This window comes from Euprymna scolopes, chromosome 28, assembly GCF_053919585.1.
Source record: "Euprymna scolopes isolate OS-2025 chromosome 28, ASM5391958v1, whole genome shotgun sequence".
NCBI lineage: Eukaryota > Metazoa > Mollusca > Cephalopoda > Sepiida > Sepiolidae > Euprymna > Euprymna scolopes.
Genome location: NC_136509.1, coordinates 99,343,300 through 99,360,959, shown reverse-complemented (window position 1 = coordinate 99,360,959; position 17,660 = coordinate 99,343,300).

Sequence of the window (17,660 nt, the reverse complement as noted above, 5' to 3'; positions counted from 1 at the left end):
GTCGAGCTTCAAAGCGATACCGATCTCGTGAAAATCCGTCGCCTCTGTCGAAAGTTTTAGGCAGACATGCATACATACATACATACATACATACATGCATACATACATACATACATACATACATACATGCATGCATACATACATACATTTAAACAGACTTGTAGGGCGAAGTATCTTCATCTCAGGTTGTCATGACAAACCTTTGTACAGAAAGATCGAAGACAATTGAGGATGGTGTTTAGTAAATAATTCAAACTCTTCTCCTTTTTTTTCTATCTGTAACAAAATTTAGTTTGTATTTTTTTTTTTTTTTTACATGAGATTAGAATAAGCATGGGATTAGCGGAAAAGTCCATTAGAAATCAAAAGTTTAAAATATATATACAATATATTGCATCAGACAGGAAGTCGTCAGAGACACATAGCAGATAAGCTCATAAGATATTCTTCTTTTACTGTACACCGCGAAAAAAGAGAGTGCGTGTTCAGCGTTTCGGAGCGCTTTGGGAATGGATGAAAGTATTATGTAGAAACTTGGCAAAGAAAATCTTAAATCTCATCTAAAGGCAGTTCCCCGGAACCAATTCTTTGCACAAAAGAAACAGGTTTTAGATAAGTTTGTCTATGAACGTTTCGCATAATTATAATAACTGAAAGAAAGACTTTGATCATTGCAAAGAGTAAAATGCCCCGTTAGATATATCTGTTCGCCGTGTCCACCCATTTACCCTATAAAAGATATTCTGGCCCTAAAGGGCCATTAAGAAAGACTCGGACACGAGTATAGCTTAGAAAAAAGTGTTTGGATTTACAAGGTAGAATACAGAGAGAACTAAAGTTCTAGTACTTAGCGCCAATATGGCGTACTTCAAGATACGCACATACACATGGTATTTACCTTTCTATCATGACAAAGGGATGTGACAGAAGGTTGGGAGGTGGGATCAATGAGCCAACACATGAAAAGGAGGAGCACTCTGATCCTACAAAAATGTCTGAGTAGCCCCGTCGGCATTCCCCGGCGAGCAGGAGCCTCAGACAGCAAGCGATAAATTTGCTTCACCCGAAAACCGAGTGGCAAGATCTGGAAGGGATGATCTCGTAGGGCTTACTCAGGACATTTACCTCAGTCCGACAGCTAAAAGGCCACCGAAATGGCCCAGTTTCTCTCGGACTGATTGTCGAGGTCGGAATCTTGACTCGCGTACAGCGAGATATGAACACAACGACTCGGTATATTTATACTGTTCAGTAGAGTTTATATATTGTGTATGGGTGAGCTCTCAACAACAGATAGCTAGCTAATTCGTTAAGAATATTTTTCATTTGTTAGCTATTTCTCTAAAAATAAGCTCTATAATAAACTTCAATGAATATCGTATCTCTTATATTATCTATCTATCTATCTATCCATCTATCTATCTATCCATATGTATATATATATGTATATATATATATATTAATAAATATATATATATATATATATATTTATATATATATATATATATATATATATATATATACTAGTAGTTCAGCCCAGCTTTGCTCGGACCCTATGTACGGTTCATAACTTTATGGGCACATGCATATATATATATTAAAAGTTTGACTCATGTCCAGGTAACCTACATCTAAAATTTCAAGTGTTTAGACCTCAAATTGGCCGGGAAGTTTAGTAGAGTCTGCAAAGGTAAACTCTTTCAAATTTGACCTCTTGGAAGAAAAATTGTCGTCCAAAACCGATTAAAAAGCTTGCTATATGTCTGAATACACTTTATATAAAATTTCAAATGTTTAGACCACAAATTGGCTGAATATTTTGGTAGATACCGCAGATGTCATTTTTTTAAAACTTTGACCCCAATTTTGACCCCTTAACATTTATTGTTTTGGGCTCAAATAAAATTAAAAAGTTTGATCCATGTTCAAGTAATCTACATCTAAAATTTCAAGTGTTTAGACCTAAAATTGACAGAGAAGTTTTGTAGAGTTTCAAAAGTCAACTCGTTGAACTTTGACCCCTTTACAGCCAAATATTTGGTCAAAAATCAATGAAAAAGATTTTCCCAAATCTCAACACTCCTTATGTAAAATATCGAGTCAGGGTAGTTTGGTAGGGAAATGTATACACACAGACGCACACACATACACACAGACAGAGAATTTCACCTATCTTTCAATCTATCTATCTATCTATCTATCTATCTATCTCTCTCTCTCTCTCTCTCTCTCTCTCTATATATATATATATATATATATATACTAAGTTATAAAAATATATATGGCAATTAAGCTACACAGAATATTCCGCGTTCCATCAACGCTAGGATTCGCCATGCTTATGCGAAGAGTTGTGGTTGTCTCGCGTTTTTATATACGAACATTCTATTGAGTTTTTAGTTAGCCAATCAGCTTCCTAGATTCCATCGCGCCCTTCCTAATCAGCCAATGGGCAGGCACATACAGGTCAAAGGACCAGTTTACCTTAGATTAAATCCTTTCTTTGTGTGTGTGTGTGTGGTTTTTTTTTAGCTGGAAGTGTAGATATCTAGTGATCTGGCCTATTTTAAACCTAGGTGAAGTTAAATGTGTTTTTTAATTTTTTTATTTAATTTTAAAATAGTATGTTAGTTTATATATATATATATATATATATATATATATATATATGTGTGTGTGTGTGTGTGTGTGTGTGTGTGTGTGATACTTTATGTATATGCATGTTTATTTTATTTATTTATTTCTATTGTTATTGCTCATTAAAAAAAATTATTTTGTATCGCTATCCTAAAGTAAAGTTTAATAGATGTTTGGGTTCTTTAAAGTATAGGATAGCAATCTTTTCATGAAGGCATAATCTACATGGATCGTCTAGGTCTCAACGAGGGGTGTGCAATAAGTAATGCCCTTGACCCACTTCCAGTTGTCTGATCTAGCTGAAATTTTGCATGTGCAATGATTTATATTTCTAAGGGTTATGTGGCAAACTACAGCGCTGAACTAATTGTGGTTTCTGTTTTACATGTGTTTGAACTGAGTCAGGTGTGAAATGGAGCCTGTTGAATGTCGAGCAGTGATCCGGTTTTTGTGTTTGAAAGGACGCACACTACAGGAGACTTTTTGATGAAATGAAAGAAACTTATGGTGATAATGACCCATCATATGACCTTGTAAAACGCTAGCATCGTGAATTCAAACATAGCCGGAAGTCTGTGGAAACAGCTCCCAAACCTGGTCGCTCCACTTCTGCCATTGATGAGGCATCTGTCCGTCGATTTGAGGTTGCCATTTTAGAAGATCGGCGCATTACTATTCGCCAAATAGCCCAAGATGTCAAGATTAGTACAGGGTCTGTGGAAACTATCATTCATGGCCATTTGCATATGCATAAGGTGTCTGCCAGATGGATTCCCAGGTTGCTCACACCATTCCAGAAGCGAGAACGCGTCAAGTCCTCGAGGATGAATTTGGAGATCTGCCAAGAAAATGAGTCAAAGTTTTTCAAAAGACTGATTACATAGGATGAAACCTGGGACCATCATTATGATCCAGAGACCAACGCCCAGTCAATGCAGTGGAAGCACTTGGACTCACCACCTCCAAAGAAAGCAAAGGTGCAGCCCTCCGCTGGCAAGGTAATGCTCACAGTCTTCTGGGACCAGGACGGAGTAGTGATGACAGATTTTCTGTCAAAAAGTACCACAATTACAGGAGCCTATTATGCTTCGCTTTTGAGGAAATTAAGGGAAGCTATCAAAATCAAGAGGTGGGGCAAGATAAGCAAAGGTACCCTCCTCCTGCAGGACAACGCTCCGGTCCACAACTCGCATGTCGCCAGATCAGAAGCAGGGGTGTGTGGTTATGAAATCTTCCCCCATCCTCCCTACTCTCCTGACCTTGCCACCCTCTGACTTTCACCTCTTCCCAGTCATGAAGTTGTTTCTGAAAGGAAAGCGTTTCCCAGATGATGCAGCTTTGATTTCTGAAGTCACGTCGTGGTTGGAGGACCAACCTGGGGTGTTCTACAAAAACGATCTCCAGAGCTGCATCAAACGATGGGAGAAATGCATAACTCTGGGTGGTTCCTATGTAGATAAATACAAATATCTGTGCCAAGTTTCGTTGCTCTGTTGCTATGGGAAGTGGGACAGGGGCATTACTTATTGCACGCCCCTCGTATATGTCTATCTTATCAATCTGTCTTATGTCTTCCTATCTGATCTGATCTATTTCATCTGTGACTATCATCTATATATACTTACATCATTACATCATTACATCATTTTTTGCTTCTCTTTCCTTCATCTTTTCCCTCTCTATTCTCTTTGTCTCTTTCTTCTTTTTCTTTTTTTTCTTCTTCAATCTGACATGTATTCATCTATCTTATCGATTTACTTATCTATCTCATCATCATCATCATCATCATCGTCGTCGTGGTCGTCATCATCATAATCATCGTCATCATCGTCATTGTCATCATTGTCATCATCATCATCATTACCATCATCATCGGCATCGTTGTCATCATCATCGTCGTCGTCATCGTCATCATCACCATCATCATCATCATCATCATCGTCATCATCATCGTCGTCATCATCATCACCATCATTATCACCATCATCATCATCATCATCATCATCATCATCATCGTCATCATCATCATCATCATCATCATCATCATCATGCAGTCCGTCAGTCTTGACGATAGCTAGTCAGGGTCTCGATGCTTTATCCTTCGGTGTTGGTGCATTCCTCTTTCTGTGTGAAACATCCGGTCCCATGCACTGCATATGTGGGTGCCAGGCTTGTGTCGTCTATAGTGTCTCAGCTCCAAGACTTCTCCAATCTTTCTCTCTATTTCTTTCTGTTCCGCCATTAATTCGTTTATTTGGCTTCTTCCAACTCTCGACATTGATGTTCATCGCATTCAGGTGTCGCTTTGTTACATCTTTGTAGTGAAGCTTCTGACCTCCTACCTTGAGGCTTCCATTTTCCAGTTCCCGGTAGATCATCTTTGGGATTCGGTTGTCTTCGATTCCGGCAATGTGCCCAGTCCATTGTAGTTGCATAATAGCAAAGGTAGCTTTCACACTGTCTAAGTTTTCTCTCCTGTTTGATACGCAGTCACTCCATTTGATCGTCATGATCCTTCTCAGATGTCTCTGCTGGACGGCTTCCAGTCCCTTTATGTGTTCTCTATACAGAGTATAGGTTTCTGCTGAGTACAGCAAGACTAACAGGACGATGGCTTTGTAGACTCTGCACTTTATGTCGAGCCGTATACCGGTCCTTAACCAGAGACGCTTTTCTAGCTTACTGCAAAACTCCAAAAGGATAATGACTTATCTATCTATCTATCTATTTATCTCTCTCTCTTTCTCTCTCTCTCTCTCTCTATATATATATATATATATATATCGATTAATCTTATCTATCTTAAATATCTATCTATCTATCTATATATCTAATCTCATCTCATCTGTCTATTTCATCTGTGAATATCATCTATATACTTATTTTATTACATCATGATCCATTGTTTGCTTCTCTTTCCTTCATCTTTTTCCTCTCCATTCTCTTTGTCTCTTTCTTCATATTCTTTTTTCTCCTTTTTCTTCTCCTTTTTCTTTCTTTCTTTCTTCATAATCATATTGCTTTGTAAATGACCTACTTCTTACAAAAATACAAAAAAAATAATAATTCCTGAAAAATAACAACACAATATTTAATCCTTATATTCACGACAGTTGCAACGTCATTCCGTATATTCACTTACAAAACCAACAAATAAATTTGATATTTCGTGATTCAAATCTATAGTAAAAAAAAAACTCCTTTCTTTTGGTATTTTCTTCTCTTCAACAGGCCGATTCTTCTCTTGGGTAAAGTAGTTAAACCTAAGGATTGAAAAAAGAACTGAACACACTGTTGCACGTTGAATAGATCGTATTCACCAATGCTGCACGTTGCAGAAACACTGAAAAGTTACAGCTGCATCAGTGGATGGGGAAACTGCTTTATTTTTTTTATAAAGAAAACAAGGATTTACGATGGCTTAGTAAAAATAATCTTTAATCCATATGTTTCAATCTTACATTTTTTAAAATATTTATATATATTTAATTTTTTTTATATATTATATTTTTATTTATATATATTTAATTTTTTTTATATATTATATTTTTATTTATATATATTTAATTTTCATTATATATATATTTATTTTATATATATATATATATATATATATATATTTTAAATAATAAATTATATTTTATTTATCTATATCTAATTTTATTTATATATTTATATGATATATATTTAGTGTTATGTATATATTTATATATTTATTAATATACATTTGATTTTCTCTTTATATATATATATATATATATATACATATATATATGTATATATATAAAGCATTTAACCATTAGTCTGATGCTTTTGAATTGTATAAAATTAACCAGAAAAGAAAATCCGAAACTATATTAGTAATGTATAAAATGTATTATAAATGAAAAAATGTGTATATATTTACAAATATTTTAAACATTTATATATTTTTAATAATAAATAAGAGTGTAAATATATAAAGTACTAATCATAGTTAAGGGCAAAATAGATTCATTGATTGCTATAATAATTAAATGATTTCTGCTACGAAACAAATACTGTCAAGAATTGTAAATTTCAACTGAATTAAAGGAATAAATTATAAGATTGTCAACATCATTAACTTTGGAATATAGACATTTGTCATTCATTCACTATATTGCTCTGTAATTACATTGAGCTTCTTAAATAAGGATTGGTATATATTATAAGGAAATTAACTATATTTCCACAAAAGTATATATATATATATATATATATATATATATATATATATATATATATATATATACTTACTTCATTTATTCACATAAAATTAATATACGAAAGTATAAATTTATGCGTAAACTTTAAGTATTTACTTCAAAAGTGCTTAATACGTAGGTAGAGCTAGTTAGTAAGTTATAAAATATATATGGCGATTAAGCTACATTGAATATTCCGTGTTTCATCCACTCTAGGACTCTTCAGGCTTATGCGCATAAGTCTGAAGAGTCCTAGAGTGGATGGAACGCGGAATATTCAATGTAGCTTAATCGCCATATATATTTTATAACTTACTATATATATATATATATATATATATATATATATATATATATATATATATACTTCTATGAGTTAGTTTGTGTGTGTGTGTGCGTGTGTGTGTGTGTGTGTATTAATATTCATAGTAAAAACCCTTCGTCTATTTATTTAAAAATATTTAAAAAGAAAGTACTTTTTTTTTTTTTTTTTCACATATGGGTCGTGGAATTGCATTCATACCAGAAGATCTAGCTGATTTGTATATTCTTTTAAACATTCATTTTAATTAATTCCCTATTAGTTTTTTGTGTTTTCTTATGGGACGATCATCTTTAGTTAACGATTACGTGTAATTATATTCATGCAGATATTCTACATGATTTATACTTGCATAATATTTGCGTAAAAAGTTTATAGTAAACACAAAATTGTGTTTTTGCTAAACACACACCTCCAAACACCTGGGCAACGCCGGGCTGAAATGCTAGTGTATATATAAAAGTGAAAGTGTCTGTCAGTCTGTGTGTGTGTCTGTCTGTCTGTGTACATTTTCCTAAACAATAACTCTGTCAATTTTCAGTCTATAGACTCGAAATTTGATATACAGGATAAGGAGATTTGGGAAAATCTTTGTAATCCGTGTTCGGCCAGAAATGTTTCTGTTAAGTGGTCATAGTTCAACGATTTTGACCTTTGAGAACTCTACCAAACTCCTCCGCCAATTTTGGGTATAGACATTTGAAATTTTAGATATAGGTTCCTTGGACATGGATCTAACTTAATAACTTGATTTGAGCCCAAAGCAATAAATGTTACGGGGTCATAATAGGGGTCAAAGTTTTAAAAAAGTGGTCGTAACAGCAAAGACGTCACATTTTTCCCCGTTCTTTTCCCCCTTCGCGGTACGGGTTCAAGCCTGCCTTCCTACTACCACTTTTTTTTTTTGCTCAACACACTTCCAAACACCCGAGCAACGCCGGACACCCATGCTAATATATCTGTAAAAGTGAAAATGTCTGCCTGTATGTATGTATGTGTGCCTGTGTGCATTTTCCTACCAAATAACTCTGTCAAATTTCGGTCTACAGACGCGAGATTTTACATGAGGGGTATTGAAGTTGGGAAAATCTTTTTAGTCGGTTTTCGGCCAGAAATTTGGTTGTAAAGGAGTCAAAATGCAACGATTTGACATTTGAAAACTCTACCAAACACCTCCGCCAATTTTGCGTTTAAACACTTTAAATTTTAAATATAGGTTACTTGCACATGGATCTAACTTTATAATTTAAATTGAGCCCAAGACAATAAATGCTAAGGGTTCAAAATGTAAGGCAAAGTTTTAAAAAATTGACCTCTGCGGTTTCTACCAAATTACTCAGCCAGTTTCTGGTTTAAACATTTGAAATTTTACATAAAGTGTATTCAGACATAGGACAAGCTTTTTAATCAGTTTTTTGTGAAAATTTGGCTTCCAAACGGTCAAATTTCAAAAGATTTTACCTTAGCGGTCTCTAGTAAACTATTAAGCCAATTTTGGGTCTAAATATTTTAAATTTTATATAAAGGGTATTCAGACATGCAACAAGCTTTTTTACAGTTTGGGGGCGAAAATTTGACTGCCAAGAGGTCAAAGTTGAAAGAATTGACCTTTGCAGACTCTACAAAACTGCTCCCCCAATTTTGGGTCTAATCACTTGAAATTTTAGATGTAGGTTACTTGGACATGGGTCAAACATTTTAACTTGATTTGAGCCCAAAACAATCAATGTTAAGGGGTCAAAATTGGGGTCAAAGTTAAAAAAAAAACATTAACATCTGCGGTCTCTATGGTAGTTAAGGAAGCCTATTATATAGAAAGGCATTACCGTGCATATTCACACTTTTTAATATATACATATGCACATAAAGTTGTGAACAGTACATAGAGCCCGAGCAATATATATATATATATATATATATATATATATATATATATATATATATATATATATATATATATATATATATATATATATATAGTGTTATAATGGAATAAATCCAGAGGAAATCCGGGTATGAGAGCTCAATGTGGTAAACAGAGCAATCTAGATCCGACGAACAGAGAATTCTATAATGGTAAAGACACCGAATCTAACACCACTAGATTAATTACGATAAACAATCCTACCCCACCCCACCGGCAATTATAGTGTTGTCCGGTATATACTCGATAATAACTACTTTACGATTTGTTGTCCGAAATCTAAGCTAGGCATATATATATGTATATATATATATGTATATGTGTATATATATATATATATATATATATATATATATATATATTTTCCCCGAAGTACCTGGCTTGTCCAAATTACTTATAAATAAATGAGATAGCCTTAAGATAATAATTTTTCTCTGCAGATAATACATTAGTTATTAAACTGAGTTAAGTCAAAAAGACCAAATACTAAAACTAGATATTATTAGATTTGATACAAATCAACACAAAAATTTAATTATTTTACTTATTTCTTTATGCGTGCATGAGAATAATTTTGTTGTACGGAGGGAATAAAAGTATATATTAACCGAAACTAGATACGTCCTATCGAATTGGGGGCGATCAATATTACATTTTCCCACTTCTTAATCAATTAAGAATTGAAATATTAATTACAACGACCGCTATAATCACCAATAAAATTATTTACATGAAAATATATAAAATATTAAATATATAGACTCAATTTTAAAATTCATAGTATTATATCACATATAAAATATTTAAATGAATTATAAGATAATATCAATTTTTACATAATAACATACAGATAGTTTTAAAACTTTATATATTATATTCTTTTTATTTTTTATTTTTATTTTCTTATTTTTATTTATTTATTTTTTTAGTTATATTTTTTATTAATTTATTTATCTTTTAATAGACCTACTTTCCATGACTCAATCACTGTATCCTCTTCTTTTCTTCCTCTTTTTTTTCTTCTTTTTTCCATTACGCGCTGTTCTATTTCTTTCACTATATATCCGTATACTTTCGCCCCCCCCCTTCCTAGGTTAGTAAACGCGTGTCAAGGCATTTACATGTCAGAACGTACATCTTAGAGGCGTGTGTGTGTGTATGTGTATGTGTTGCGTGTGTGTGTGTGTGAGTGTGTGTGTGTGTGTGTGTGTGTATCTATGGTTACATCGAGCTGCCGCTTATAAGTGTCTAATCTAATTTTTTTATTTGTTATTTTTAATTTTTAATTTTTATTTTTTTTAAATCCCTACCACCCTCTCTATAAATGTATTAAGTGGATTGCTACTACCACCACCTTTGGTTTTTTGAGGGTCGAAGCACGATTTTTCTTTTCTTTTTCAGTATCAAAAATGTAATTGTCTGATTTAGATGCTTGAAAATACCATAAGGTTGAAATAAATTATTGCATCAACAATTATGTAATTTCCGTGTTATAATTTATATATATATATATATATATATATATATATATATATATATATATATATATATATATATATATATATATATATATATATATATAAACAGTTAAATATTAATAAACGAAGAAATAATGATCTAAATAAACAATGGAATAATCAATTAAATAAATAAATTATGCAAAACTTAAATAATTAAACAAGTTATTAAATAAACAAAAAAAAAAGTGGGTTATCCGGTTGCCCAGCATCAATGGTGACCTTCTTACTGGTGTTCAATGATTTCCTGTTATCAAAGAAGCTCGACATTTTTGTGTGAGTCTCCGGAACTATTTTCTATCGACAAAGATTCAAAGATTCGGTGTTTATCGTTTGGTCAACAGAAGGACTTCATCACTTGTAACTGATGAAGAAGAAAGAAAAAGATAATTTATTCGCTTATAATAAAGAATGCTGAAGGGAATCGAAGACGAATGCGTATGACATCGACACTAATATTGATTGATGCGTTGAACGTTTCCTGTCAACGTTTCATCGACGGTTAAATGAAAAGGGAAAGTATAAAATCGGAAAGAAAGATGGCGTCTGATTGAATCTCCCGGGAAGACAGCGAAGCAAACAGTACTGTTTCCAGAACTAACTCCTTTGGAACACTCGCAAGAATTTTGAGACATCGAAAGAAGATTATTGTGTAAGAGTGTATTATTAAGCAGAGCCTTTGAGACAACTTTGATGATTTTTTTGGAAAATAAAAATAAAAGGTCATATCCTGGCCAATAATTGATGCACTGTGAAGATTTAAAGTATACTTCTTTGATGGCCATCATCATCATCATCATCATCATCATCATCATCATCATCATCATCATCATCATCATCATCAATGTAATGTCCGTTTTACATGTTGGCATGCGTTGGACGACTCTAATACATTTATTTCCAAACTAACTAATCTCTTAGCATTGAGTCTCGGAAGACAATAGATACTCCCTGTAAAGGTGGCTGCACGTGTAATTGTGAAACAAGGGTTGCGCAATCTCCAGCCACACCTCTTTTAAATCGGCACTATTTGATTCCAGTGGGATGGGAATTTCCAAGACGATTGGAAACAATGTTGAGATGTGGGGAGCACATGTTAGAGAATGGATAGAAAGAGAGGGGAGAGAGTGTAGACACGTTGACAGGAAGTTAAGATTCGCTGAGTGGATTGCGTGTGAGTCATGTGATCAGGTTAGCTGAATCAAGGAGATTTGGTTGGGACTTGGACGAAAGCAAACGGCTTCGCCGTTGTCTCCTCCCCTTCGCTGGGGGTGGGAACGAACGCTGACGTGGTAGAATTAAGACCTAGAAGAAGAAATCACAAGCCAAATTCACTTTCCAACCTTCTGCGAACAAACTGGAAGGTGAATAAAAAAAAACTAGAGAACCAATTTCTTGTCTTGGAGTGAAATAAATCTTCGTCCCCAAAAACAGGTATCAAGTCTCCCTCCCAGACGAGAATTTCCAGATGGACCAACAAAATGGCAGAAGGTATGTTCAAATGACATGTCACACACATATTCACACTTAACAGCATATGAACATATGTAATAGAAAGACCACTAGACGATCACACAACGACATTAACTCTGATAAGATTATCAAACACACAATCTTTTATAAATAGACACGTTTTAATACATCATCTCCATTCCAGTTTCAACCAATATACAACAAACGCACATTTTATGACACGACAACGTAACACACATACAGCACCTGGTATTTCTAAATGGTTACCCAGTTTTGCACTGGCCATGCTCAACGCTGCTTAACTTCCGTGATCTAACAGGAACCGGTGTGTAAACATGATTATAATGCATTTCTATCTCTGGCCAGGTCTTTATTTATCCCTCTTTCTCTCAGGCCAATTGTTATCACTTTCTCTCAAGTTTCCTTGGCCTTCCTCTGTGAACTGTCCCTGCTACTTCAACTGTTCGACATTAACAAACCTAACAACTCTCATCCGTTCTTCAAATGTGGCCATACACTCTAAGTCTCCTGTTTTCCACACATCATTAAATTTTTACTTTAAATGCATCTCACCATTCACCTTCAAATTGACGATTTTTGTAGGTCTTTGGATCTGCTAAAAATGAATTTTAAAGTCAGGACATGTTTTTCTGTGTATGAATTTTAGCGCATTTTAAAGAATGTCGACCATTCTTAACATGTATAGGGAAAAACATATCCGCCAGTGAAAACATAAGCGATAATAAAGGTCTTATTATCCAGAAAACTACAGGTCTGCCCCAAATTTAAATTTGATATTCGTTTTCAGCATACGCAAAAACATATGCAAGTCGTCAATTTAATTTCAAATGTCGTTAAAATAAGAAAAAATATTCACACATCTTTCTATACAGTTCAGATCTAATATTCCACTGAGTTGATCAGATCTAAGCCTGTTTTTAAGACTATTGTTACTAGACGAGTGTTATTTTGTGTGAAAGTTTGAAACATTAGATTTACGCTCAGGACATCTCCGGCTCGGTTAGCGAAGACCTAATCCATTCGGCTACTATTAACCGCGTGAAATCACGTCGAATTTAAACATTTTAATTTTAAATGTTCATTTACGTCAGTCAGACAGTGATCTAATCGTTATACGATGATCTATGCTAAATTGACCGACTTTAATTCAACTGAAAGTGCTCAACGATAAGAAATTTCTTAAAGGGGCTGTCATAATTATTTTTTTACTATAATAATTAAATATATATGTGTGTGCGCGCGTGTGTGTGTGTGTGTGTGTGTGTGTGTATATATATATATATATATATATATATATATATATATATATATATATATATATATATATATATGTAAGTTTGGGATGATATATAGAAATCGGATTCGGGAATTTGGGGGGGGGGGTATCGGGATCGGAATAGAAAAAACGTGCACGGTTTCCGATGCCGAAAAAACATCCATTTAGTTATTTTTTTTTTTAATTTGATTTTGTTTAAAAGAAAATCTTCCACTCCGGGTAGTAACAATAAAATAACAATATTTATTGATTCTAAACTACCAGTAAAACTAAAATCTATAGATCACACCCGCGACGAGTGTGTTTCTACCTTCAAGAAAATATCTGCACATTTAACATGTGTTTTTACAGTAATCGGGAAGAATAACAAGTTTATAGTTAAATATTTAAAGATTACTAAAGAATCGGAATCGGTAATTGTATCGGAATCGGTAATTTAGTACGCAATTAGGAATTTATTACAGAATCTGTAATTGTATCGTAATTGGGAAAAATGGTGAAATCGTCCCATACGTCTGATGAAAGGCTGGTCTTGTGAAATTTTTCAAACGACATAATGTTTGAATTTGTCCGAATGGTCTTGAAACAATTGTAACTAACGATGAAATACACTATTTGTTGCTATCAATCTATTCCTAGATGTCACAATTTTGTCACGCACGATTTTGTTAAAACAATATATACACACACACACACATATATATATATATATATATATATATATATATATATATATATATATATATATATATATATTACGTACACTATATAAAAACACTCTTCATAAAATCTTGGAAAAGATACATAGACGACTGCGTTATCCTCTGGAGAACCACATGGGGGATATTAGAGAACTCCACACTTTGCTACAAAATCTACACCCAAAAATAAACTTCACACTAGAACAAAGCCCCACAGAACTACCTTTCCTAGACATCCTAGTAACAATAAAAAAACAACAACATTATCACAGACATTTACCACAAACCCACAGATACTCAACAATACCTTCACTTCAAAAGCCACCATCCTAAAAACTGTCTAAAATCAATACCCTACTGCCTAGCACGTAGAGTCTGCACCATAGTAACAGACAGACACCTCCGTTCGACTAGACTGAATGAACTGCAAATAACCCTGCAGAAAAGAGGATATCTACTACCACTAACACAGAAAGGTATTGAACTGGCAGAAAAAATTCCAATAGACCAACTAAGAATCCCAAAAGAACACAACAAAGAACAAATTTTAGCATACGTCCCCACACATAACACAAACACCCCATAACTATTTACACAGATAACAAAAAACCTTATCCTCCTCAATCAGAACGATAAACAAAACAACATACTTAAAACAACAAAAATAATAAAAAGCAAACGCCAACCCAAAAACTTAAAACACATCCTAACTTCCTCAAAACTCGTTCCACACGCTACAAAAGGAGTTACAAAATGCAACAAACCGCGATGTGAAGTATGGGACATAATAATAGAAGGAAACACATACACATTCAAAAACCCAACACAACTTCAGCAATAGAGTGGCCTGACATAAGAGCAACATACAAAATGGCAGATAACAGACACCTCTATGTTTCAAAACACGTACACGCATGTAGTGGAAATAGCTTCATCATCCTTCCTCCCATACCTATACCCCTCCAAGTGCCCCCTTCCCTCTGGGGAACAAGACCTTCCCCACACTAAGAACCGATCCTGGGTCTGGCCATACACATGGCGAGACAAATAAATAGAAACATTAAAAAATCCCCTACGTATATTTATAAATACACCTCTTTATCTAAACAGACATAATATTAAGAATACCCGAACAGTCTAAGACTGAAACGAAAACTCACAGTACTAAAATCTAAGAATTTAAAAAATAAATATCAAAATTGAATGAAAGCACCCCTACCCTTGTTTCAGAGGAGCTGGTCCCCCCCTCTCTCTCTTCACACACACACACATTAGTAAAGACATTGGATCACAAATAACTTTATTATACTATAAAACGGGACACACATTCTTCAAACCAATAAGAGAAAACACACACACACTCACACACCCTACACACGCACACACACACACACACACATCCTACCCTATGCACCCAGTTGACCAAATACCAAGGGCCCCTCACCTCCACTCAAGTAAGAGTGAAAAAGGAAAAAAATTGAGAAAAAAACAAAGAAAGATAAATAGAAACACAAGCAGAGAGAGAGAGAGACAGCAGTGACCATAGTTCACCCCAATGAACCAGTAATAAAAATTGAACATACGAATGAAAAGTAGAATCATTTACACATCGGAAACATTTCAAATGAACTACGAAAATGGTCCTTTACATTTTAACACATCTTGAATATATTTTAAATATTTTAAATAATTTCTGAAGAGGACGCTTCACAGAACGTCTGAAACGCGTTAAAAACGATTTCAATGATTTAAAAACATTATTACAATGATCTAAACATAATTCTCAATGAAAAACCAAAACACGGAATAATAAAATAATGTTAAAAATACACATTGTTGGTTACTACCCCCTTATTTAAATATACATCTTTCTCTTATTGGAAGTTCTTAACCCATTTTATATATATATATATATATATATATATAAAATGGGTTAAGAACTTCCAATAAGAGAAAGATGTATATTTAAATAAGGGGGTAGTAACCAACAATGTGTATTTTTAACATTATTTTATTATTCCGTGTTTTGGTTTTTCATTGAGAATTATGTTTAGATCATTGTAATAATGTTTTTAAATCATTGAAATCGTTTATATATAATGTGTTAAGAACTTCCAATAAGAGAAAGATGTATATTTAATTAAGGGGGTAGTCATCCACATACAGTACTGTTTCGCTGTTTCACAGCTCATCAGCGCGGCTAGACAGGCAACTACCTCAAGCCAGGATTGAAACCCGACCGTTTGTACGGCAGTCAAGGCTTCTAACCATTACGCTATTGGCGGCTGCTTGAACGAGTAGTGAATTTTACGATGTTTTCATATCATATATATATATATATATATATGCCGTACTTTGAGGTAATTGCGCCAACTAGCTAAAGGTGTGCTTTTAGCAACCACGTATATAAAAAGCACTTTTTTTTAGTTGGCGTAATTAGAAAAATAAAAAGATTATGTAAATGTTTTAAAAAGACACGTAATCATGTGAGCAGGGTTTTTTTCCTTCTTTTGACACGATAACAAATAACGTTTTTATTTTTTATCATTTATCTATTTACCTATTTTCGAAAGAGTGACATGTGCAAGTGGAGAAGGAAAAATCAGAGTTATGCAAAATTTGTGGCGAGAATTTTCTAAAGTTCCGACTTTTTTTGTTTGGCTTCCACTTTAATAAGAACATGAATTTATGAGGTGAATTTATTCGACACGATATGATTCAACTCAAAAAAATAAATAAAAGCTAACGTAAATTAAGATTAAAGTTAAGGTGTTATTGTGGACCCTCACGCCCTTTAAAAAACCTTGTTAGACTTTGTGACATATTCACATTCTATGGAGGTCAGGCGCGAACGAACACCCAATAATTTGATTATACCATATTTCTTCAAACTGAAATATAATTATCAAGGTATACTTACGCAAATACGAAAATAAATATGAAAAGTCTTTGTTAAAGTTTGTGCCATATTTCCATGGAGTACAGGTGCGAACGCAGGCCCCACAATTTTATTATACTATCCCTATTTAAGTTGAAACATACTTATCAAAGTATTCTTATGTACATCTATACCAAATACCCTTGCAAACGTTGTTTTTTTTTTTTAATTAATCATTTTTTATTTCCATACTTTGCGGTCAAGGCGTGAACGCAAACCCCACAATTCTTATGAACCACCGTTCTGCCATATCAAATATACCCATTCCTGATCATCTATCATTATCTGAAATCAGTTTTTTTTAACTAGTCAACCATACAGGAGCCTATTCATAACCACACACACACACACACACACACACACACACACACACACACTGTACACACACACACAGACGTTCAGCTTTATATTATATATATATATATATATATATATATATATATATATATATATATATGAGATAAAGGTACGAAAGCCAGAGATGGTTATGTGTCTCTAGAGAATGTTCCAGCAAGAAATGAAAATTACAAACAATTGCGGCAATTTTTGATTTGTTGAAACTGGCGAGGATTCACTTGCGACATTAGCAGCAGAGAAGAAACTAATTCGAGACGTTCTCTTCCAA